Raw genomic sequence first — 24364 nt, forward strand, 5'->3', positions numbered from 1 at the left:
TCTTACAAAGAAAAGCAGCAGCACATAGAGTGGTAGCCGCTTTTCTTACAAAAGGAAAAGGAAAGAGAATGATTTATTTGTTTGTTTGAAGGGGGAAAAGAGAGAGAGAGAGAATGTCTTCCATGGTTCAATTTCCAAACGACCACAACGGCGGTGGGGCTGAGCCATGCTTAAATCAGGACCCTAGAATTTCATCCTGCTCTCCCATGTGGTAACACGGCCCCAGGTAGTTAGGCCGTTTTTGCTGCTTTCCCATGCACATCAGCAGGGAGCTGGTTTGGATGTGGAGTAGGTGGGACTCAAGGCAACCACTCCAACATGTGTTGCTAATATCATAGGAATCAGCTTAACCTGCTTAGTCACAATTTGGGACTTGAAAAAAAAACTTTTCTGAATCATTTAAAGTGCCCTCCTTGGAGTCATTTAATTCAGAAAACAGTCATAATTATTCACACTATCAAAATGAGACATATGATGACTATTTTGTAGCTTTTTGGGAAAATATGAATTCCTGGCTGATATGGTCAAATACTGAAGTTAGAGCTCACCTGTCCTTTGGAATCAGTTACTCGTAGTGGACATCATCAATTTCACAGTTAGCATGTTTTATTACTGGTTTTTTTTTTTACGATTTTTTTCATTTTTATTGGAAAGTTAGATATACAGAGAAGAGGAGAGACAGAGAGGAAGATCTTCCATCTGAGGATTCACTCCCCAAGTGATCACAATGGCTGGAGCTGAGCCAATCCGAAGCCAGGAACCAGGAGCTCTTCCTCCAGGTCTCCCACGTGGGAGCAGGGTCCCAAGGCTTTGGGCTGTCCTCCCAGACCACAAGGGACTGCTGGTCTGGGACTGCTCTCCCAGACCACAAGCAGGGAGCTGGATGCAAAGTGTTGCTGCCGAGTTTAGAACCGGTGTCCATGTGGGATCCCGGCCCGTGTTCAAGGTGAAGACTTAAGCCTCTAGGCCATGCCGCCGAGCCCTATTTTACTACTGTTAAAAATTGCCAGCCTACTCTGTCCTTCATCCAGGTTTTGCCTAACAAGAGATAGAATAGATATGGGCTAATGTTGTGGTTGTGGTTTAGCAGGTTTAGTCTTCACAGGTGACACTGGCATTCCTTATCGGAGTGTCAGGTGAAATACTACTTTCAGCCTGGCGTTAGCATAGCAGCTAACCCCTCCCCTCCACTGCCCTCCCCTGCCCTCCCTTCCCCTCTCCTTTCCTCTCCTTTCCCTCTCTTTCCACTGCTGTTGCATTGCCTTTCAAATAAATAAATACATCCTTAAAATAAATACAAAAGAGAAGAACATGTACCTGGAAAAGCATAAAAATCATTTTGATTGTCTTCTGCATTTGCAAGACTTTTTTGCTACTATTTTTTAGGCTGACTGAAAGGAAGACTTTGTAAACGTATTTTGATGAAGGTATCAAGTAAAATCCGAAATTGTATCATTACTTAGCAATGCCTTGAGCTGGCATCTCCTCGCCACCATGATCACAATACCGTCATAAAGGTGTAAAACTATGCAGAGCTATGTCAGACACATTAAAATAACATCTGCTAAATGTCTTTATGGCACATTTTTTCTGTATTCTTTCCATTCATCATTTTCTCCTTACCTAATTTGCACTGAGCTGATAAAACAAACAAACAAAATTTATTAAGGTTCTGTCATCTAGCAGTTTTCTTATTTTTTAACATGTTTTTCTATCCATGTTTTAAAGACATATTAAAAGGCAATATAGACAGTACTAAATAAAAATAAAATGTTATTTTCAGAGTCCAGAGTGCTCACCATTACACAATGGAACCCATATATAAAATGTTATTTTCTTGATTTCAATCTATTGGAAATTTTCTGAAAATACTAACTTTATATAAATGTCAAATTCAAGGACTGAGAACAGGTTATTACTGCTGTTGGTAAAACAGATTTTGCTGGGTTCTGCACAGTGGCTAAACCCTTGCCTTGCATCTGTTGAGATCCCATATGGGCACCAGTTCGTATCCTGGCTACTTCCCTTCCCTTCCCTTCCAGCTCCCTGCCAGTGATCTGGGAAGGCAGTGGAGAATAGCCCAAAGCCTTGGGAACCTGTCCCCATGTGGGAGATTGATAAAAAGCTCCCGGCTCCTGGCTTCAGTTCCACTCATCTCCAGCTGTTGCCAGCACTTGGGGAGTGAAACAGTGGATGAAAAATCTTTCTTTCTGTATCTCATTCTCTCTGTATATCTGCCTTACCAATAAAATAATGTTAATAATAACAAAATAATGCAGTAAAATAAATCTTTAAGAAAAAGATAGTTTGCTTATCAGAGATATCAGCTTGGATTATTATATAACTATCATCTTCTCTTTTTCTTATCTTGGTGAACCATCTGGTCACTCAGAACAAAAACCTGACACTCATCCTTGAGAGAACATTCTCGTTAAATTCAAACACACAGTCTATGTTGACTTTGCATCTCTTTTGAAGCATTTTGAGTCTCCTCTAGGGACCTGTTATCAATAATTCCAGTCCTTCTATCAATTTATATCTATTCCCTTAGTTTTGGTTTGTGATCAGCAGGCTGATTGTGTCTTTTTTGGTCTGCCTGCCATAAGCCTCTCCACTCCAAAACTGTCTTGAATAGTCTATGAAAATGATTTTTCTAAAATGCAAATTCTAGGACAATTGAAAATCCAGAAGGCATTGCTCTCTTACTACATTCACAAAAAAAGCCCATACTCTTTAATGCCGGTTATAAAGAACAGGTCTTTACTTACCTCTCCATCTTCGTCTCTGAACTTGTCCCTTTCATAAGCCTAACCAGTTTGGTCTACTTACAGTTTCTTCACTCCATACCTTTACTATTATTTCCTTTGTCTGAGGTGCTTCTTTCAAACTCCATATTCCAGCACTATTTTTATTACCCAGAATTAGCTTTACTAATACAGACATAAAGGAAAAAGTAACAACAGTGGCTTAAACAAAGTACAGATTAATCAAGATGGCCGAATAGTGTAAGGACGTTTAAACAGATGGAGAAACATTAGCCAGGGTGAAGCAGAGAGGTCACATTCCAGGAATCAGGAGAGGACAGAATGACAGCAGGGGGCACCTGGAGACTGACAGACACAGGAAAGCAGCAGACACAACAGTGTGGTGTTGCAGTGACCAATACCTCAGCAGCATTTAGCAAGCAGCCATCTGAACTGCACCGGCAGCCAGAACCACAACAAGCTGGAAGCAGAGCTGGGTAAGCTAAAAGAAGTTGAAGCACTGAAAGACTATTAGAAGGCCAACTGTAAGAGTTATAAGGTGCAGAAAGAGAATCTAAGTTTACAAATGTATTTCATGAAATAATAAGGGAAAATTGCCCTATTCTGGAGAAAGAATTGGGAAACAAGATCCAGGAGGGGCACAGAATTCCCAACAGGCTTGACCAAAAGCAATCTTCACCACGACACATGATAATCAAGCTTTCTTCAGTCTAACATAAGGAAAAGATCCTAAAATGTGCAAGTGAAAAAAAATAGCTGACATATAAAGGAATGCCAATTAAACTCACAGGACACCACTCACAGGAAACTCTACAAGCAAGAAGAGATTGGAGCGACATATTCCAGATTCCCAAAGCAAAAAAATTGTCAGCCCAGGATAACGTACCCAGCAAAACTTTCCTTTGTCTTTGAAAATGAAATAAAATTCTTCCACAGTAGAGAACAGTTACAAGAATTTGCCTCTTCCAAACCTGCCCTACAAATGATACTTAAAGATGTTCTCTTCACAGAGAAAAGCAATAGTGCCCACCAAAACCAAAGGCAAATGCAAAGAACATCCCAGTAAAATAACACCAGAAGACTAGATCAATGAACAGCCCATTGCTAAAATGACAGGACCAAATCACAACCCATTCATATTAACCCTGAATGTAAATGGCTTAAGCTCATCAATCGAAACTCGTAGATAAGTAGACTGGATGAAAAAAAAACACACACATTTATTTGTTGCCTACAGGAGACATATCTCACCAGCAAAGATAAGCAGAAACTATATATCATGAATTTTGATGTTTTGTTTCATCTCTTCAAAACGTTCTCATTGAATTCTTCACTGACGCATAGATTATACAGTAGCATCATTTTCTTTAAGAAGGTTCTTGATTTTCTTTTTCATTTCTTCAATGACACCTTATTCATTCAGTAGAATGCTATTTAACTTCATGGCATTTTTTATTTCTATTTTTCTTCCTGTCGTTGATTTTGTTTTGTGCTTTTTCTTTAAGGGGTTATATGGTAACTGTGTGATGGAGACTATCATGTCCAGATATGAGGAAACAATGCAGTATGCATCTCTACTTCCAGATCAAAGATGGACTCCCAATGAAACTGTTAACTGTATGTTGACAATAGGATGCTGGACTCTCTGCCATTGTCCATGCCTGCAATGATGGACACATGACTGTGTATTAAGAACTACACTATAGTAATAATATAGGGGAATTCAGTGGGCAGGATGGAATTGGAGGGCCTATGGAACTCTATCATAAAATGATAATGATAATAATAATAATAAAGAAATAGAAGAAAAAAGTACGAAAGAAATAGAAGCTGCTTCATACTGTCAGGACAAAGACTCCCACTGTCTTTTGGTTTTACCCTCATTATAATGAAGACTTTATTCTCACAGCTTGAAGATGATGGTTCTATCTCTAACTTTTAGGTAGCATTCCAAGAAGGTAAAAAAGTGAGAGTGAACAATCCGTCAGCGGAGTACTTTTAATCAAGAACAAGAAGACTTGCAACAAAACCCCACCCGTTGGACTTTTACATCTCTGTCTAGAACACTCTGTCTAGGACAGTGTATGAGAAGCAAAACTAGACACAATGTAGACTCAGAAAATTTCCAATTAGGTTTGTACACAGGAAGGGAAGAATAGATATTGTTTGCCACATGTTTTTATTTGGTTACTTCTTAGAAAAATCAGATTAAGCACCAAAGTCTCTTGGAAGTTTTTCATAACACGACAGTTCTAGAGTCCTCCTTTGTTTTCTCAGAACACCTATAAGGTGCAATTTTAGAAGTAAGAGAAATTATTTGGAGAGACGCAAAAATTAAAATTATTTTGTATTGGCGGAATGGTAGCAGTCCTGAATCGTAGTTTCGAATCCTAACAGTTAATTAGTTCTAATAGTTAAAATCAATGAATTTCTGCCATGGATTCACCCCCAGCCCCAATTCTGTAACCATAATTTCAATATCAGTACTTCCATTTTTATTTTAAATGTCATTCTTATCTCTTGCTTTATTACAACCCATCTTAGCTTTATACCTACCTAGGAATCCATGTGGGTCTCTTGTGTGTGTGTGTGTGTGTGTGTGTGTGTGTGTGTGTGTGTGTGATCAGAGTCTGCCTGCTCTGAAACTGATCCTCATGACTTGATGTTTGCAATCTATAGCAAGACTTCTTTACACTCCTTGGCCCAACTGAACTTCAACGTCGCCCCTGAACTATGACTGAAACTCTTCCTGATGCCTGCTATTAGGGTCCTTCCAAACTGCCTGCCATGCTGCCTGCTTGTCACTTTAAGCCTTTCTACGTTCTCAACCCCACCATGTCCCTCTACGTCCCACTCTCAGCGTGAGCAGAATCTGGTTTTGACATTTGTGTGTGGGGTTGAGCTCACCTAAAGATAATTTTATCAGAAAATATCTGGAGTTAAAGAGGGAAGTAGACATTTGATATGTATTCTGATGAACATGCAGCTAGTGAAATGAAAACCAAAAAGGTTCTTATTAAATACATAGTTGTCTGATCTAATTTACATAATGCATTTTATTTCCTGAAGATCTTTTTTTTTAAAGATTTATTCATTTTTTTTATTACAAAGTCAGATATACAGAGAGGAGGAGAGACAGAGAGGAAGATCTTCCGTCCAATGATTCACTCCCCAAGCGACCACAACGACGGTGCTACGCCGATCCAAAGCCAGTAGCCAGGAACCTCCTCCAGGTCTCCCACACGGGTGCAGGTTCCCAAGGCTGAGTCCCCCATGTTGGCGGCAGGGGCTGACTACATGGCCATCATCTGCTGCTTTCCTAGGCACATTAACAGAGATGTTGCTTTGAAGCAGAGAAGCCAGGACTTGAGTTCACGCTCTGACATGGGATGCTGGCATCAGAAAGAGCATTATAACTTGCTGTGTCATGATGCTGGCCCCTAATTTCAAACATTACTGGGAGCCTGCTGTATATGTGGTCATGTGCTATAAGTACTTCATGGAGGAATATAATGATGTCTTCCTGTTGGAAGAGGAGATAATACTCTACATAAAAATTAATAAAGACAAAAACAGAAAGCCCCTGCATATGTGAAATCTCAAAATCAGTTTAGCTGTAAGTAAGAGCTATGCCTTCTGTCTCTGCCATAAAAATGAAGCAAACCAACCCTATCTTGTATGACCTTTCACAGCTGAAGGACACTTAACCATAAAATACTGAGATGGTTTCACAAAAACATGCCACGATAAATATAAGCATTGCGTTCATTTTTTGCCCCTACTGGAAAAAAAATATTTCTCCCTCACTTAAAAAAAAAAATCTAAGTGTCTTTATAAATAGTGACTACATTGTACACCGTGTTCTTGAATTTCAAATGCATTCCTAACATAATTTAACAATGAATAATAATTCAACAGTCAAATCTGATGCTGTCACAGCAGAAACTCCTTAAGCCCTGAGAGAAACAAGAGCAGTTGGAGAAGCACAAGGAAAAGTTCCTACATTGCCGATCTTTCCTATGACACTTGTCTACATTCTCTGAATAAAAAAAGAACCCATGCTGCCAGTTGTTGGACTGACCTTAGACCAGGTTTAATTAATTAGCATTTTTTTCCAGCTGTCATATTGCCTCATTTGCCTAGGCTGTAACCACAGTTCAGTACGTTACTGAAGCTGAGCCTCAAACCGTGACCTTTATGGTCCACTGAGTTGCAGTGACTCAATAGCTGATCAGATCTACCTCCTTGTTCTACTGCGCTGCAAACCTCATCACTCCTGTCAACAGAGGCCAACTTTTAGCTTCCGGCATGTAGATCAGTCTTTTTTTTTTTTTTTTTTTAGCTCAGTCTTTCTTAATGTGATGTTTACAGACTAGCCCACTGCATGTAACTGTGGTATTTGTAAAAATACAGATTCCAGGCAACTGTTTTGCAGAGATGCTAATATAGTCTACATGGAGGAGTCCTGAGAGTATGCATTTTCAAATATTCCCCTTCATGAATCTCATGGTCAGTCTTAAGGCTCATTGATTCATGATACTAATATACTTAGGGAACAAGTCCTAAAGCCTGCAGGGCTCAACTAGTGCAGTAAAAGGCCAAAAATTATTAATATTCTGGTAACTCAAGTAATATGGATATTACCTGTTTATTAAATATCGTATTCCTGGGTCCTGCCTCCAAAGTAAAGCACTCATACATCATAAAGTGGCTCTGGCCTTCTGTATGTTTAAAAGGTTCCCTAAGGTTATTCACATGTACCTTAACAGTTGATATCCGCAGTACTCAATCAATTGCTTCAAGGCATTCAGAGTTAAAAGGTCACTTTCTAAAAACCCAAGAATCTGTATCCCATTCTTCGAATCTAATTATTTTAAATGACAAAAATATACACATTTTTACAGAGCTTAAGGGATACTTTACACTGAATATGGTCACAGTAAATATAGAGTGAAGCCAACATCTGTAATACCACAGAAGAAATGGAGAGGGTTTAAAAGACACCATGGAATGAAAGAAATCAATGATGACAGGTGGTGAGACAGTTAAAGGTTTCCACAGTTGACCTTACTTCCTCATAGCAAACCTCCCTCCATTCCATCATGAAGGGTTTAGGGTTACAGAGTCCTTAAGGAAGGAAGCAAGTACTCATATAGAGACAGTAGCTTTTTCCCTCAATCACTTGAACTAGTCCTTATCATGTCTGTACAAATCGTCAAAATACTGCCTCCCTAGACCCAAAGAGTGAAGCAGGACAGCCTAAATGGACAATCATGTCACATGGCCATGCGCGTTCTCATGCCATCTGTTATGACTCTGCTTATCAGATGAAGTCAAATGTTAAGGCAGGCAGGTGTCTGAAAAAGAACACCTGTATTATCCCTCTGTTGATATGTTATGACTGTCTATTCTCTTCCTGTTTCCCCTGTAGGTCTGTAAAGGTGCCTTATGGATAGAGGTGACAATTGAGTAGAATGGTGAATCTATAACTGAGAGACATGACAGCTTAACCTATGGTTGCAAGATCCAACAAAAAAGGAACTGAGGCTGTAAGAACTCTTCCTGTAGAGCTTGCTTTACTCAATCCCCTGGAGTACTTCATAATCTCTAGGCTTTATAACGTATAACTCTCCAAATGTCCAGATGCACAATCCAACCACCTCCTAGACATCATCTGTCAGGGGTGGCAAACATCTGACTTGTGAGCAGTGCAAGGCCTGTGGAATCATTTGATCTGGTCCTGTGCAGGCAATTGCAAGGCAGGACTCAAAATTTAATAAATTTGTATCAAGTTAATTTTTTCTTTTTTAATAATTTTTTATAATGATTACATGGTGGATCAGAGTGGGAAGGATCGAGGCTTAGGGAAATTTGTGTGTACTCCTTGCTTCCAAACTTAATATTTCTTCTTCTTGTTTCTGGGAGAAGGGGAGAGACAAAGAGGGAAACCACTCATGACTATCCATACCTCCCAATACCAGGGATGAGAAACTGCCACCTCATATCAACCCAGAGTCTCAATGTGTACATATTCCGAGGGTTGTGTCCAAGTGCTTTGGATGGTTCTGAAATGCTGCCAATTTCACTGATCCGAGGATGATGTCACCCACCCAATATCCATTGGCTCCATTCACCGAGATTTTTTGCTGTCATCGTCTGTTTGGAGTAGTTGTGTGAGAGGAGTTAGACTGGGTGGTAGGCAGTTAGGGTTTTCTGGGTCCCCAAGTCATTTTTCTTCCCAAATATAAAGGGGTATTTTCCCCACCATGTCTTGGATTCACCAGAACACGTCTCTCCCAAGACAAATGCATATTTTATCAGGAGTGTTTCCCCCAGGAGACAAGGGTGACATTAACATATCTATTCCTCACCTGAAGCCTCCGCCCAATTCTGTCTCCAGCCATTGCCAAGGGGGAGGGCTTCAGACGGGCCTCTTTATCATTAGAAAGGGACCAAGGAAGTTGGCCAGTGACACCTTTCTGGCCTTTTGTCCCAAGACCAGGTACCATGGAAACCAGGAATTTCCTTTGCTTATGGAGAAACATCTTTGAGGGGAACCTTTAAAAGATGCTTTCTCCACCATTAATATGGGTTTTTCTCTCTTGCCTTTCCCCCTGCCACTATGGCAGAGGATCTCGAGGCCCCCTCCCATCACTAGGATGGGAGTCTACTTTCTCAACTATTTCTAATAAATCTTACTTTAAAACTAAACTGCGTCCGCATGAAAATTCTTCTTTCCTGCTAGACAAGAATTTGAGGTTGCTGCAGTATTCGGGGTTCAAAAACCCTACAACAGTTGTCCAGTTAGTTCTGTTCTTCTGCATTAACAGGTTAATTTTTAAGTTCATAGTATAATGGCACACAAAAGATGTTATAAATACCCAAGTGGTCCTTGGCAGAATAAAGATTAACCACTCCTGAATGATACACCAGCTTTTCTAATATTCCACATAAAAAGACTAGACTCATCTTCTCCAAAGCTGTTTCTGTTAATGACACTAAGAGCCTCCCAATTACTCAAGCTAGAGCCTTTAGACTGTTGTGTTTGCCCCCTTGATGGTATTCTCTATCTCCAATCAAAACTTAATAAGTAGGAGGATACTGGTGAGCAGAGAGAGGTGCGGTGCAGGGATGATCATGACACATTTGATAGCACTCACCTCTAAGACCATAAAATACAAACACTCATTTTAATATCTTTAGTTCCAAACGTTCAGGTTTTCATCCAATTCTCCCCACCCAGAGACTTATTACTCCCCTGAATAAAAACCCTCACTCTCACCTTCAATGCCTATTCCACACACACAATTACCTTTTTAAAAATTTTCCTACCAGTTCCTCTACTTATAACCTAAATTTCTTTCTTTAAATATGTCCCTTGTTTTCCTTGCATGAATTTTTTACTACATTCCTTCCCTTACCATCTGTTAAATACTTATTTATCCTTCAGGGCCCAGCTTTAATGCTACCTTCTCTATACTCCAAATGAATCAATTCTCTCCTTTCCTGGATTAAAAATCACTTTGCATTTTAATGCTGCTCACCACCTTCTGCCTTATCACTCTCTTTCTTCCCTCACCTAGGGGATGGAAAGCTTGAATTTTCAGTGCTTAGCTGTGCCTTTCCCCATGCTGTGGAATGAATCAATCCCTGCCCACCCCTCAACTGCTAGGTTAATTCCTTAAGTGAAGCCCACATACATAAATAACAAGAGAAGCTTTCTATATGTATCCATCTCTGTCCCTAAATATACCTCCATGTCTCAAATAAAAAAAAATCATGGAAAACTGGAATTAAATGATAAGTTTATTTTGGTTTGATAACTTTTTTTAATCCTTGTTGTCTTTTCATAATATGTATTTCATTTCCCATATACTTTTTGAAGGCCCCCTCAATTTTTAATGTCTTTTCTCTCTCTGTCATTGTGTCTGCTCAATTGTCCTTGTTGTCTAGCCTGCACTGCCCAGCTGCCTGTCTCTTTTTCACAGTCTTTTCCTCATTATCGACAACATGTCTTAGACTTTGCCCCTGCCTTGTCTTCTTCTGTGTGTCCATTTCTATTTCTCTGGCAACCACCTCCTTCTGGCCTCAGAAGCGCTTTCAAAGTCCTGCTGACACTGTCCCTGGAGGTCACAGAGAAGGCTAAGGTCTGAAAATGATAACTCTGAGGCAAACCAACCTTCCAGGGAGAGGTGATTTGCAACTCCTGAGGTACAAGTGGAATACTCAGATACTCTAAATGCTTAATTTACATGATAAGGTATGAACACATAAAAGGTGACCCTCAACAGCTAATCACAATAACAATGCTAATTTCTCTGACTCTGGCTTCGAAGATAAGGATATGTTAGAGAGCAAACAAAAGGTTCTAGAAAATCATTGACCATGTTGGCATTTTGCCCAGAAAACACTAAAGATTCATATGTAAGTATAAATTAAGTGAAATTTAATAGTAATGCCAAAAATTGTTTTCATTTCCCACTGTGATGCACATTTTATGTACATTAACTTACATAATCCAAAACAACATTTTGTGGGAATAGAAACTGAGGTTAATTCCATGAGCCACCTGGTTACCAGAAGCTCCGTCCCTGTGTCAAAATAAAGAAAGGAAGGACTTCCGGTTGAAAGAAAGAGAACATTCAGTTTGTCAACAGATGAGAAGGGTAGCTGCCTTCCAGGTCTCAAGGACTACTGCTCCACTGGATGAGGGTGTTTGGGGGCTTAAGGGTCTACAAAGAAGGAAGTATGGTGAAATCAGGAAAGAGCTGTGGGTCTCCTGGGTTAGGCACCAAGACTTGTTTTGTCATAGTGGTCTTTGAGGCCCACAGGTGTTGATTAGATCTAGCCTAACCAGATCTTCCTGCTCTGCAAAACAAGTTGAGATAAGGAAGAACACAGTTTGTGCCTTAGGACATGGGTTAGCTGGAAGCCAGTAATCCAACCTTGAAGCATCAGCTTCCTGGCTTTACATTTAAGTATTTTTAAAAAGTTGCTTTATTTTATATCTGGTTACACCCTTAAGAAGGGAATCTAGGATTTGAACTTAGACGTAGTATGATCCGGAGGTGCCTAGCCTCTCCAGCTGTCCTCAAACATGTCAGCTCTTAGAAATTCCTTGGATGTTAAGTAACTATTCAGATTCCTGAGCCCCATCTTAAAGCTATGACATTCCAAGATAGGGCTTAGTATGGAATTCCACTTATTTAGCACATGACCCATGTGGTTTGTTAATTGTCTGCTGTGTTTGGGAAGCAGTGCATTAAGTTCAATGTCTTCCCTAACCGTGATGTACAGGATGGGGAGAGAGAATTCCTTGGTAGTTACTATCTTTTACCCACTTTCTTCTATCCAGGGCCTCTCCTTTCTAGTCTCTCCTTTCCAGAGAATCAAAATTAACTTTAGATATTTAATGTAATACCTTATTTAAATATATGAAAGTACTCATCCTGGTGGTATAAAAATTTTGATCAATAAACACAGGGAACTGTATGTGTGAAATGAAAGTGAATACAATATTTTGTGCTTACATGAGTATCAGAGAGTTGAAATCATTCTGAGACACTTAAAAACCCTATCATGCACTGGATTAGCTATTTCACCCTCTTAAAGCTCATTAATTACTATGAAAATAATTTTTCTTTTAATTAATAAAATGAACCCGATACTCTTAATAATAAACACTAAGGAAATGTACAGGCAAAAAAGACGTGTGACTTACCTACTATTGATTTTCAGGCCTAACACTACGTAAATCTTACTGAGTACAACAAGCTTGTGAAGTAGTTACTTTCATCGTGGTTGTTTACAGAAGAGGAGCCTGAGACTCAGAAGAACTACTTGCGCCAAGATCTGGGATTCCAGTCCAGGTTAGCTTAACAGAAACTGGTGCCCTTAAATTCTGCTTGTTGTGCGATCTCTACTACAAGTATGTCAAAGACTCAGGTAAATTTGGAGGTTGTAGATCTGTAACAAGACATTTCACGGTGTTGTGAAAATCTTTTCAGGTTGTTACTTTTGGAAGGAAAGGAGAGGATTCTTTCAGAAAAGTATCCTTGGTATCACCGATTTAATCCAGCATTCCTAGCACTTTCTGTATTTTCAGATTTATTAGCAAATGAAATTCCCTCAGTCAGGGCACCATTTTGATGAAGTGTTTTGAATTCACTGTGAATCACAGCCCCTTTTTCAAGTCCTCAGAAACAAAAACTCCCCCAATTTTTAATTTCTAAAATTCCTTTCATTGTGTGAAGCATTCCTCTGGAGTGATGAGTAGAGGATGGATGAAGACTTTTTTTCCTTTCTTTAACTCTCCCCGTTTCTGAATTTTTTTACTCTATTATACATTGAAGGATAATAGTGATTTAGAATATAATAAAAATGCCTCTCAACTGCAAGTACAAGCTATTTGATATGTATGTATAAGCAGCCTGTCAACAATTCATTTCAACTTATAAAGCAGTACCAAAATTATATATTCTTAAATAAAAGCCTAACAGCTTTCAAATATCTGAGTACTTACAATTTCCAAATTTAGAATTTCTTTCTTCAACTCAAAGTGTACAAGAATAAATCTGAATTTTTAAAAGCTTAGCTTTCAAAATACAAGTGATTACGAAAATGGCTAAATTTAATGCATTAATCATTAATGAATTTATATAACTGACTTCACATGAGAGATGTTGAATATTTTAAAATATATATATCCTGTCTACTTAATCCTTTCAAAATTTCTTTCATTTTTTAGTAGCTTTTTAAAACAATATTCATCATTTTATGAAAAAAATAACAAAAACCAACTATCTGTGAGGCAGAGAGACAGAGACTTTGTGCCCACCTATTGATTAACTTTCAAAATACCCATAATCATGTAGGCTGGGTCAGGGCTGAAGCCAGGTGCTGCGAATGCCCACTTCAGTGGCAGAACCCCAAATAATGAGACAATGCCTGTTGCCTCCTGGTGTCCACATTCATAGGAAACTGGAGCCAACAGCAGAGTCTGGAATTGATCCCAAGTATTTTGATAAGGGACATGAGTGTCTGAATTGGTGATGTCTTAATCATTAGGCAAATGCCTGTTCCATCTTTGTTTTATTTTATTTATTTATTTTTATTGCAAAGTCAGATATACAGAGAGAGGAGAGACAGAGAGGAATCTTCCTTCCAATGATTCACTCCCCAAGTGGCCATAACGGCTGGAGCTGAGCCAATCTAAAGCCAGGAGCCTGGAATTTCTTCTGGGTCTCCCACACAGGCGCAGGGTCCCAAGGCTTGGGGCCGTCCTCCACTGCTTTCCCAGGCCACAAGCAGGGAGCTGGATGGAAAGTAGGGCTGCTGGGATTAGAACCAGCGGCCATATGGGATCCTGGAGCATTCAAGGCAAGGACTTTAGCCACTAGACTACCACACTGGGTCGCTGTCCCTACTTTTAACAAAACAATACATAACCTGGGTACAAATTTAGTCAGTAAAAAATAGCAGTGCCCCTTTCCCACAATTTCATTTCCTTTATACAATGAATGTCAAATATTTTGGATTTTAGTTCTTCTGTTAATCCATATGTTAAGCTAATAAACACCTTTACTGTAATAAAATCCATAAGGCTATCAACCCAACTACACAAATTATAAGAATTTTGCCAATAGCACTACATTTAGAATCTCTTCCCATTTTTTAGAGTTTTAAAGCAATATTTATTTATATGAAAGGCAGAATTAGTAGGATAGAGAGGGAAAGACAGAGAGAAGAAATTTCTGCTGATTCACTCCCCAAATAGTCCCAATGTTCAGGGTTGGACCAGGCTAGACCAGGAGCCTGGGACTTTAAATGGATCTTCCATGTGAGTGGAAGGGGCAGAAACATCTGCACCATCTTCTGTTGCCTTCCTGGTGCACTAGTTGCATTCCCAGACACATTACTTGAAGTGGTGCTCTTTGTGGATGCAGGCACACAGATTGCGGCTTCATCTATTGTACCACAACTTCGGCCCTGAAAGCTTCTTTCTGTTTCTAGTTTTCTTCCCCTACTCACCAGTCGTTGAGTGCAGAGGCCAATTGTATCTTCTAGCCCTACTGCCCAGCCCCACTATGTGCTGGGAACACAGGAAATGGATGCGGAATCTTAGAATTTTGTCACTTTTATTCTTAAGTGATAATTATGAGGGATTTTTTTGGTATAATGTACGTACAATGAATTGTACACACTAAAAGTATATAATTTGAAATTTGTAAAATATACACCTGATAAAACTACCACCTCAAAATACTAAATACATCCATTATCCATAGAGTCTTATGTCATTCTACCTTTCCCTACATGCTTTTCCCAAATCTAAAAACCACATGTCTGCTTTCTGACATGATTGATTTACTTGCATTTTCTGCAGTTGAAAATAAATGGAATCACATAATATGTATGCTCTAAATCTGGATTCCTTCCCTCAGGCTTAATTATCATGAGGCTCATTCACATTGTTCTGTGCATTCACAATTCTTTCATTTTTGTTGCTCAGTAAATGTCCATTGAATGAATACTCAACAATGTATTTATTCAACTCGCAATGAATTGGGAGTGTTTCCAGTTTGGGGATATTATAAGTAAACCTGTTATGGGCATTCATCAATACATTTCTGCATGAACATGTTCTTTCCTCTTGAGTAAACGCATAGAGTTGAAATGGATATATTATTGTATTGTGGATACAGGTATAGTTTTTTTGTTTTTTAAGAAACTGTTTTCCTGGAGCAATACATCATTATGTATTCCTATCAGCAGTATGAGTTTCAATCCCTCTAGATCCTTGATGTTCTTGGTGTAATCAACCTTTCAAGTTTCAGTTATTATCTAATTGGTGGAGTACCAGCATATCATTGTGGTTTATTTTGGATTTGTCAATTGACTAATGTTATCAAGCAGCTCTTCATGTCCTGATTAGCTGTATTTTTATCTTCCTTGGTGAAATGTTGGTTCACATTATTTTCCTATGGCCTCAGGAGTCTTAGGAGCACATTCAAGGTCACTGGAAATTCATACAAACTCTCAGTAACAGCTTTTTCTTAATGCTAATATTTATTTCAGCAAAGTGTGCAATATAAGTACAATAGGAACAATGTATCTAGTGGGTAGAGTCCAGAGTAGTTGGGCACAGGTTACCAAGTCCTGTCTCATCTGGGATCTCACAGGACATACTTCTTCTCAGGTTGTCAACTACATTGTATATGAAGACTCTCCATACACAGAAGTCAATTTTAAACCTTAGGGTCTGAGGTTTTTATGGAAGGCTGCATACACAGCATATTCTGTTATGCTTTGGCAACCAAAATTCAGGATCCCAATAATGAGATAAGGGGCAACATTCTTCAAACATCAATCTTTATACTTTTGCAAAGCAATCAGTATAGTACATTGCTCCAGGTGTAAACAATAAAATCCTCAACCATTAACATAAAGAACTAAGTACCACATTCCGAATTGCTCAGTGATCAACAATAACTCTAAGTTCTCTTGGAGACATGTATGGAGTTATTAACAAAACCTGCTGTGTTAATGCTTTCTTCACTTACATTTTATCAACAGGTTGCTTATTTACTTATTGTTCAGTTTTAGGTATATATATATATATATCCAAGATGCAATCGCTTGTGAAATATGCTTTGCAATGCTGGTGTTGTGGCATAGTGAGTTAAGCTACCACTTACAATGCTGACAACCCATATAGGGGTACCGTTTTGAAATCCAGATGCTCTTCTTCTAACCAACTTCCTATTATTCTACATGGGAAGTCATCAGATGATGGCCCACATACCTGGGCTCCTGACTTTCAAATAGGAGACAATGGCATTCCTGATTTCTGGTTTTGACCTGTATCAGACCTGGCTGTCATGACCACCTAGACAGTGAATCAGAACTTGGAAGATGTCTCTCTTGCTCTCATTTTTGCTTTCCTGCTCCCTCTCCATCTGCCTTTCAAATAAATCTTTTTAAATGAAAACACAAATATATACTTTGCAAGGATGTTCTCTGACTGTTGGTTTACTTTATTATTCTAAAAGGAAGTCTTTTGAATAACAGAAGCTTAAAACATTAGGATGGAGTCCAATTTATCAATTTGTTCTATTATGCATTATGTCCTTAGTATGTTACCGCTAAGAAAATTTTCCTAAATTCAAGACCTCACTTTTTTCTAACATTTTTAAGAGATTTACAATTTTAGGTTTTACATTACATCTTTGATACTGCCATAAATAATTCTTAGTTTACATTTTTGGAGTGTATATTCTGCAAATTCTAAAAAATTTATTTCTTTTGGGGCTGGCATCATGCTATAACAGGCTAATTCTCTATGTGTGGCACTGAGATCCCATTTGAGTGTTGTTTTGAGTCCCAGCTGTTCCACCTCTATTCTAGCAACCTGATAATGGCCAGGGAGGGCAACAGAGAATGGCCCAAGTTCTTGGGACCCAGAATCCAATGTGGGAGACCCATAGGAAACTCCTGACTCTCAGCTTCAGACCTGCCCAACTCTGGCCATAGCAGTCATTTGGAGATATCTGTGTCTTTCCTTGTCTCTATAATGCTTACTTTTGAAAGGGATAAAGAAAGAAACAAAGAGAGCAAGAGTTGTAGCATCAGAGAGGAAATTTTCATCCACTGATTCACTTCTCAGATGGCTGTCAGAATCAGGTCTGGGCCAGGCATAAGTCAAGAGCCAAAAATTCCATCCGGGTTTCCCACATTGGCAGCAGAAACTCAAGTATTTGCGAAATCATCCATTGCTTCCTAGCAAAGAACTGGATGTGAAAAACAATAACCAGGACTCAAATCAGCAGTCATAAACAGGAAACCAGTGTCAGACCTTGATTTAACCCACTGCACAATAATACGCACCCCTCTGAGATAATTTTTTGTATAGCTTGTCTCAAAGTATTTTATTTTTTTGAGATGCATTTTTTATTTATTTGAAAGATAGTTATGCATACAGAGAGAGAGTATAAGAAATAAAGTTCAATCCGCAAATGACTGCAATTGCTGGGCAGGGCCAAAGGTTTTTCTGGGTCTTCTACATGGATACAGGGGACCAAGCACTGGAGAAATCTTCAGCTACTTTCCTAGATACATTAGCAAGAAGTTGGCTGGAAGTGGAATAGCTGGGACTAGAATTCACACCCAAATGGGATGCAGTGTTACAGGTGGAGGTTTAACACTGTTATTTCTTGATTTAATAATTTTACACATTATGCATATGTTCTGTGAAAGATGAGGATTTGGCTAAATACTACTCTCTACTTGCTCTTCATAAATATACCTTCAGTGTCTTCTGTAATGGAATCAACATGGAAGATGTTTTAAGAATTAGCAGGTATAATTATTTTCCTTTTACCAAGCAGTATATTTTATCCTGGTGCTCCAAAAGCTACCAGATGATATGGTACATACAGATTTTACAGATGTGTTGGAAGGTAAAGAATGTACTGTTAAAGATCTCAGAAGAACTGATAGCATCAAATGAGGGATTGAAGAGAGAATGAATGACTTTGGTTCTGTATTCAATATCTGAGTGCATAGTGATTCCATTTATATAGAAAATATAGAAAAGAAAATGTTTGGGGAATGCAGTAGGAAAGCATTTTCAGTGTTGGACTTTGATATATATGATAAAAATAACAATCAAGTGGAGATGTCCAGTAGACCATTGGAAGTGTGGATCTGGAGTTCAGAAGAGAGATATGTATCAGAGTTACAGATTTGATAGACATTAGTCACATGTGCGATAGGGAAAACTACATATAGACAGAAGTTATCACCCATGGAGTGTGTAAAAAAATAAAGAAAATGGATGACAAACAAGAAAAGTGAGGAACTTGACAATTTCAGTAGACAGGATCAAGCATTACCACAATAAAGACATGCATGAGATACCCTAGAACAAGTTGTTAAACAGAAGTTACCATAAAGTGTTTTACATTCATTTAGATACTGAAGAATATATAAGAGTATGTCAACTGTATAAAGGGCAGGAAAGCAGGCAGAATTGATCTACTTTACAAGAAAAGAAACACGGAGCTCTCCCAACCATCTCCACCCCATAGACTCAAATTCAGAGCAATGTTTTTTGAAAAATGTTGTCAACAACTTAATTTGCATGAAAATCATAAAGGGGCTTTCTCAAAACAAAATGCCCTAAATGTTGCACAAACTAAAGTGAAACCATGGAGTGTGTAGCTGACATAGAGTGGGCTTTGGACTTGATGAGATCAGAGTCATGACCTTCAGACTGCTAGTTTTAGTGAGAAATTATAGTGGGAAAACAGGTGGAATAGTATGGTTTTTGAGTCTAATTGACTCAATGTTTGTCCTTCATTTAAAAGCAAAGGTAAACCAGGTAAGACTAACAACAGACCAGTTTTCCTCTGAGCTTAAACCAAGCCGACAGGCAGCATGTATAGTCACCTTGATGAAAATGAATCAATAATTGAGTTGGTAGATTAGATATAGTCGTCAAAACAACAAGATTAGCAACAACATACCCACGAATTGCCTTGATTTGTTTTAATTTTTTCAGCTGGTTATGCGGTACTTTAAATCCAGCTTTTCCTGACAAACTGCTGCCACCTGAAATCGCCAAATGTTTGAGTTCTCACTTGCATCAATAACTCTGGGTGTGCAGATTTCCACATTCTAATAATTTTTATCCATAAAGGAGGAAATTTCAAGTTGAGTTCATGTCTACTGTTCAGTTAGAAACTGTTTTTGTGTCTTCATAAAAAAGATAGATAACTATAAGTTTGAAAATACATCATGTGAAATACAGCATGGACTAGATAACTCTTGAGGATCAACCCACTTGGGAATCCCAGAGCTGTACTCAAACCAAATTTGATGGCCTGTAAATATTCTACTATGGTAAGAAATATTCTTCTTCTGAGAAATCGACTAATGTGTTTTGTTATTATGTCAAAATAGCTATCTACATAGCTCTCCAAAGTTGCGTATATCTTGTTGAAAACATGCTATTGAACTTCAAAATATTGCAACATACTGCTTCATTTTCAGAAAAGCTGTGAATATTCTTATTCATTCTTTGTAACTTTACTAGGGAAAAAAACCACCGAAAAACACAATTGCTGCTTTTGAAAAGAACACTAATACCAGGCCCTTTTCTGTGACAAAATTACGTCCATTCTGACTTCAAAATTAAACCAGAAGGGACTGCTGTGGTGGCATAATATAGTATGCTAGTCTTCTACCTGCAGCACTGATATTCCTTATGGATGCTTATGGCCTGAGAAAGCAGCAGAGAATGCCCCAAGTCCTCAGGTACCTGCATCCATGTGCAAGACTCAAAAGAAATTCCTGGTTTTAGGTAGTCTAACTCGGGCTAGTGCTGCCATTTGGAGAGTGAACTAGCAGATGGAATATCTTTCTTTCTATCTCTGTTTCTTCTGTATTCTCTGTAACTCTAACTTTCAAGTAAAACAAAGAAATCCTTTAAAACATTGGAAGAACAATGAGATGTCATTCTTTATTTGTATATACTAATTCTATCTAGCATTCAAGATTTTCCAAGACAAATGTCCTAAAACATATTGTGCTGGTAAGTTATTTTTTTAAGATTCATTTATTTTTGTTGGAAAGTCAGATTTATAGAGAGAGTAGAGGCAGAAAGAAAGATCTTCCATTTTCTGGTTCACTTCCCAAGTGGCTGCAACGGCCGGAGCTGAGGCAATCCAAAGCCAGGACCTTCTTCTGGGTCTCCAATGTGGATATAGGGTCCCAAGGCTTTAGGTAGTCCTCCACTGCTTTCCCAGGCCACACGCTGGGAGCTGGATGAGAAATGGAGCAAGCTGGGAATCAAAAGGTGCTCATACCGGTTCCTGGCTCATGCAAGGCGAGAATTTAGCCACAAGGCTATCATGCTGGGCCTGCTATTAAGTTATTAATGTGAAAGAAATGTATGATAGCAAATAGTTAAACAGAAATTAGATAATGCATTAGAAAATATAAGAGTATGGCGGAGGAACCAAACCATCATTCTTGCTGTGAATCTTCTTTTCAAGAGCTAAAGGATTATGTTGTTTAAAAACTTAGAGAATAGCTAGAAAATAAGTGTGTCCGTATATACAAATTTGGGAAAAGACATTAAAAAAATACTGAATCACTGTAGATTTATACTTTCTCTAGAGCACAAGAAGCCCTAATTCAATGTTAATAGCAGAGTTAAAATCTGTGCAAGAGCTGAATATATGCAAGGCTATTAAGAACTATCCTGCTGTATTTTCCTCAACAGAATACCAGCAGATTTTGCTAAAAAGAAAAAAAAAAAGAGTTGTAGATATCAAATAAATGTAATACATGCTTCCAAATTTATGGAAAAATTATAATTAAAGTGTAAATTGAAACTGAAATTTTATATTTAAATTAAAATAAGTATATTTGGTTCAAAAATTCCCAAAATCCATGCATAACTTTTTCATGATACACTTTCCACAAACTTTTTAAAATCTATTCTATAAATATTCGCACCAGACCATTATATTTCTCTTTTCAAAAACTTGTAGGGCCAACAGTAGGTTAAGCTGCCACTTGTGCTGCTGACATTCCATATCAAAGTACTAGTCTGAGTCCCGGCTGGTCCACTTCTGATCCAACTTATGCTAATGTGCCTGGGAAAACAACAGAAGATGGTTCAAGTCTTAGAGTCCCAGCCATTTACATGGGGGAACTGGACGGAGTTCCTGGCTTCAGCCTTGGACAGCCCTGGCAGCTGAGGCCATTTGTACAGTTAACCAATGAATTGAAATCTCTCTCGGGCCCGGCGGCGTGGCCTAGCGGATAAAGTCCTCGCCTTGAACGTGCCGGGATCCCATATGGACTCTGGTTCTAACCCCGGCAGCTCCACTTCCCATCCAGCTCCCTGCTTGTGGCCTGGGAAAGCAGTGGAGGACGGCCCAATGCTTTGGGACCCTGCACCCGCGTGGGAGACCTGGAAGATGTTCCTGGTTCCCAGCTTCGGATTGGTGCAGCACTGGCCGTTGCAGCTCACTTGGGGAGTGAATCATCAGACGGAAGATTTTCCTCTCTGTCTCTCCTCTCTGTATATCTGACTTTGTAATAAAAAGAAATAAATTTAAAGAAAAAGGAAAATCTCTCTCTTATTTACTGTCTCACTCTCCCTCTTTCAAATAAATAATTAAATATTCAAAATATTCTATACTTCCAAAATATTTTAGTGATGTTATTAGTTTTCTAGCTATTATATTTAGTTGTGAGGCTTTTCATAAGCAAGTAGCAAAGACTGGTTGGTTTGAACAACAGACACTTAATTTGCCCAAGTCCTGGAGCTGGAAGCCTGAGGTGCAGGTGTCAGCCGGTGTGGTTCCTTGCGAAGCCTCTCTCCTTGGCTTCCAGATGGCCATCTCCTCCTGTTTCCTCAACGGCCTTCCCACTGCGTGTCTGTGTCCCGATCTTCTTGGCAGAACACTAATCATATTGGGATAAGACCCACTGTAATGACCTCACTGTAACTTAATTACTTCTTTAAAGGCTCTGTGTCCAAATACAACCACATCCCAATGTGCTGTAGATCAGGACTTCAACATATGTACTTTGGAAACTATAATGAGCCCACAGTATTTATTCCAGGCTTCCACATACATTGATTCAAAGAGTTATAAGCACATATATATCATCTAATATGAATTTGAGAATCAGATATTTGGCAGAATGTAGTAGACCACCTTTCTAAGGGTGTAAGCAATCCACGGCATCAACAACTTTTGCAGATTCCATTGTAGGTGCTAACGCTGAAAAGACAAAGAAAATAAGTTTCTTACCCTAGAAGACTTTCTATCTGGATGAGGGAAAATAATATAAATAAACAACACAATGAAATGTGTTAACTATTACGAAAGAGGAAATGTAACGCAGAAGGAAGAAATTCAGCTAGCCTCAGTGACCCAGTCACAATAAAGCAATGTATCACTCTCCAGAATACTGTCTAATTATCACCACTGTGTACAGCTTTAGAGCCTATTATTTTGAAATTAATTGATTCATCTATTTAGCTTTTCTGCCTCAAGTGTTAAACTCATTTGATGTATTTAACAAAACATGATAAAACCACTTGATGTAGATTATCTTGAAAATATAAAATTATATATTTGCCAAAATAGTTCAGTAAGAATATGTTAATTTTTGTCCTAATTAGATAGTTATGGCCTTGAAAACTATGTTTTCCAAATTAAAAATCAGCCTTGATAGGATACTATAAGGTAAGCCATAATTAAATGCAAGGTTTTATAGAAGATTTCAGAAATCCAAGGACAGTTTAAAAAAAAAAAACTGGCAGAATATCATCTCGATCAATTAAAAGCCCCAACCAGCTCTACCTTCAGCCCAGAGATGGTCTCCCCAAGAAACTGTTGAATTGATCTGGACAATAGATGCTGGACTCTATGCTTGGTATATGCTTGCAATGAAAGAATCTTGACTGAATTTGAATTCTAATACTGCAACAAGGTGGAGGAATCCACCATGCGTGAAGGGCATAGGGAGGGGTGGGGGGAATCCCAGAGCCTATGAAACTGTGTCACATAATGCAATGTAATTAATAAAAAAAAAAAAGCATAGGGAACTTAACAAAGCAATTCCATTGCTTTGGGTGCCATACCTCTAGCATGTTCATCTGCTTACAAGAATGCTGTCAGATTAATAAAGTTAGTCACTTCCACTGTCAATATCTTGTCAAAGCAATTTAAGATGACAGATGGGACAGGGAATTTAGGAATAGACATGAGATTGGGGAAGGTCAAGGGCAAGGTGTAGTTATATGATAAAAGGAAATCAAAAGGAAGACTTGTGAACAGTTGGGGGATTTAAGTCCTGCTGCATAGCTATTAGATGGGAGCTGTATATTTGGGCAGTAAGGGGGTTAAGTTGCAACAGATGTGTAAAACTACTAAGTCTTTTAGTCTGTTAAAGACTAACTTCAGACCAGAAATAGTCTCCCCAAGAAACTGTTCAACCCATCTGGACAGTAAGTAGCTGGACTCTATGCTTGGTATATGTTTGCAAAGAAAGAATCTTGATTGAATTTGAACTGTAATACTGCAACAAGGTGGAGGAATCCACCAGGGGGGAAGGGTGTGGGGAGGGGTGGGGGGATTCCCAGAGCCTATGAAACTGTCACATAATGCAAAATAGTTAATAAAAATAAAATAAAATTTTAAAAAAGCAGATAGATGTGGCTGGACTTGTGGCACAGCAGGGTTAAATCACTGCTTGCCAGGCCACAGCTCATAGTGGAGTGTCATTTCTTTTCAGATCATGGCTGCACCACTTTGGGCCCAGATCCTTGCTTATGCATCTTGGAAAGCAGCAGATTATGTCCCAAGTTCTTGGACTCCTGTCCCCTATGTGGGAGACTTAGATGGAATGCTCCTCCTGGCTTCTGCTTGGTCCAGTCCTGGCTGTTGTGACTAAATGGAGAATGACTCAGTGGAAGGAAGATCTCTCTCTCTCTCACTTTCTCTCTGTCACTCGCCTCCTAAACCTCTCCCGCCCCCTTCTCCTTCTTTGTTACTCTACCTTTTGAATAAAAA

At 38.8% G+C, this 24364-nt stretch overlaps 1 long non-coding RNA gene across 1 annotated transcript in view; it reads right to left on the reverse strand.

The window, feature by feature from the left end:
- Positions 1 to 2828: 2828 nt before the first annotated feature.
- LOC131478476 (uncharacterized) overlaps positions 2829 to 24364 on the reverse strand; it is a 35308-nt gene continuing 13772 nt past the window's right edge. The window contains exon 3 of the long non-coding RNA XR_009244484.1: positions 2829 to 2930. This is a non-coding gene — a long non-coding RNA (uncharacterized LOC131478476). The remainder of the gene's footprint in view (positions 2931 to 24364) is intronic.

Source organism: Ochotona princeps, chromosome X (assembly GCF_030435755.1).
Source record: "Ochotona princeps isolate mOchPri1 chromosome X, mOchPri1.hap1, whole genome shotgun sequence".
NCBI lineage: Eukaryota > Metazoa > Chordata > Mammalia > Lagomorpha > Ochotonidae > Ochotona > Ochotona princeps.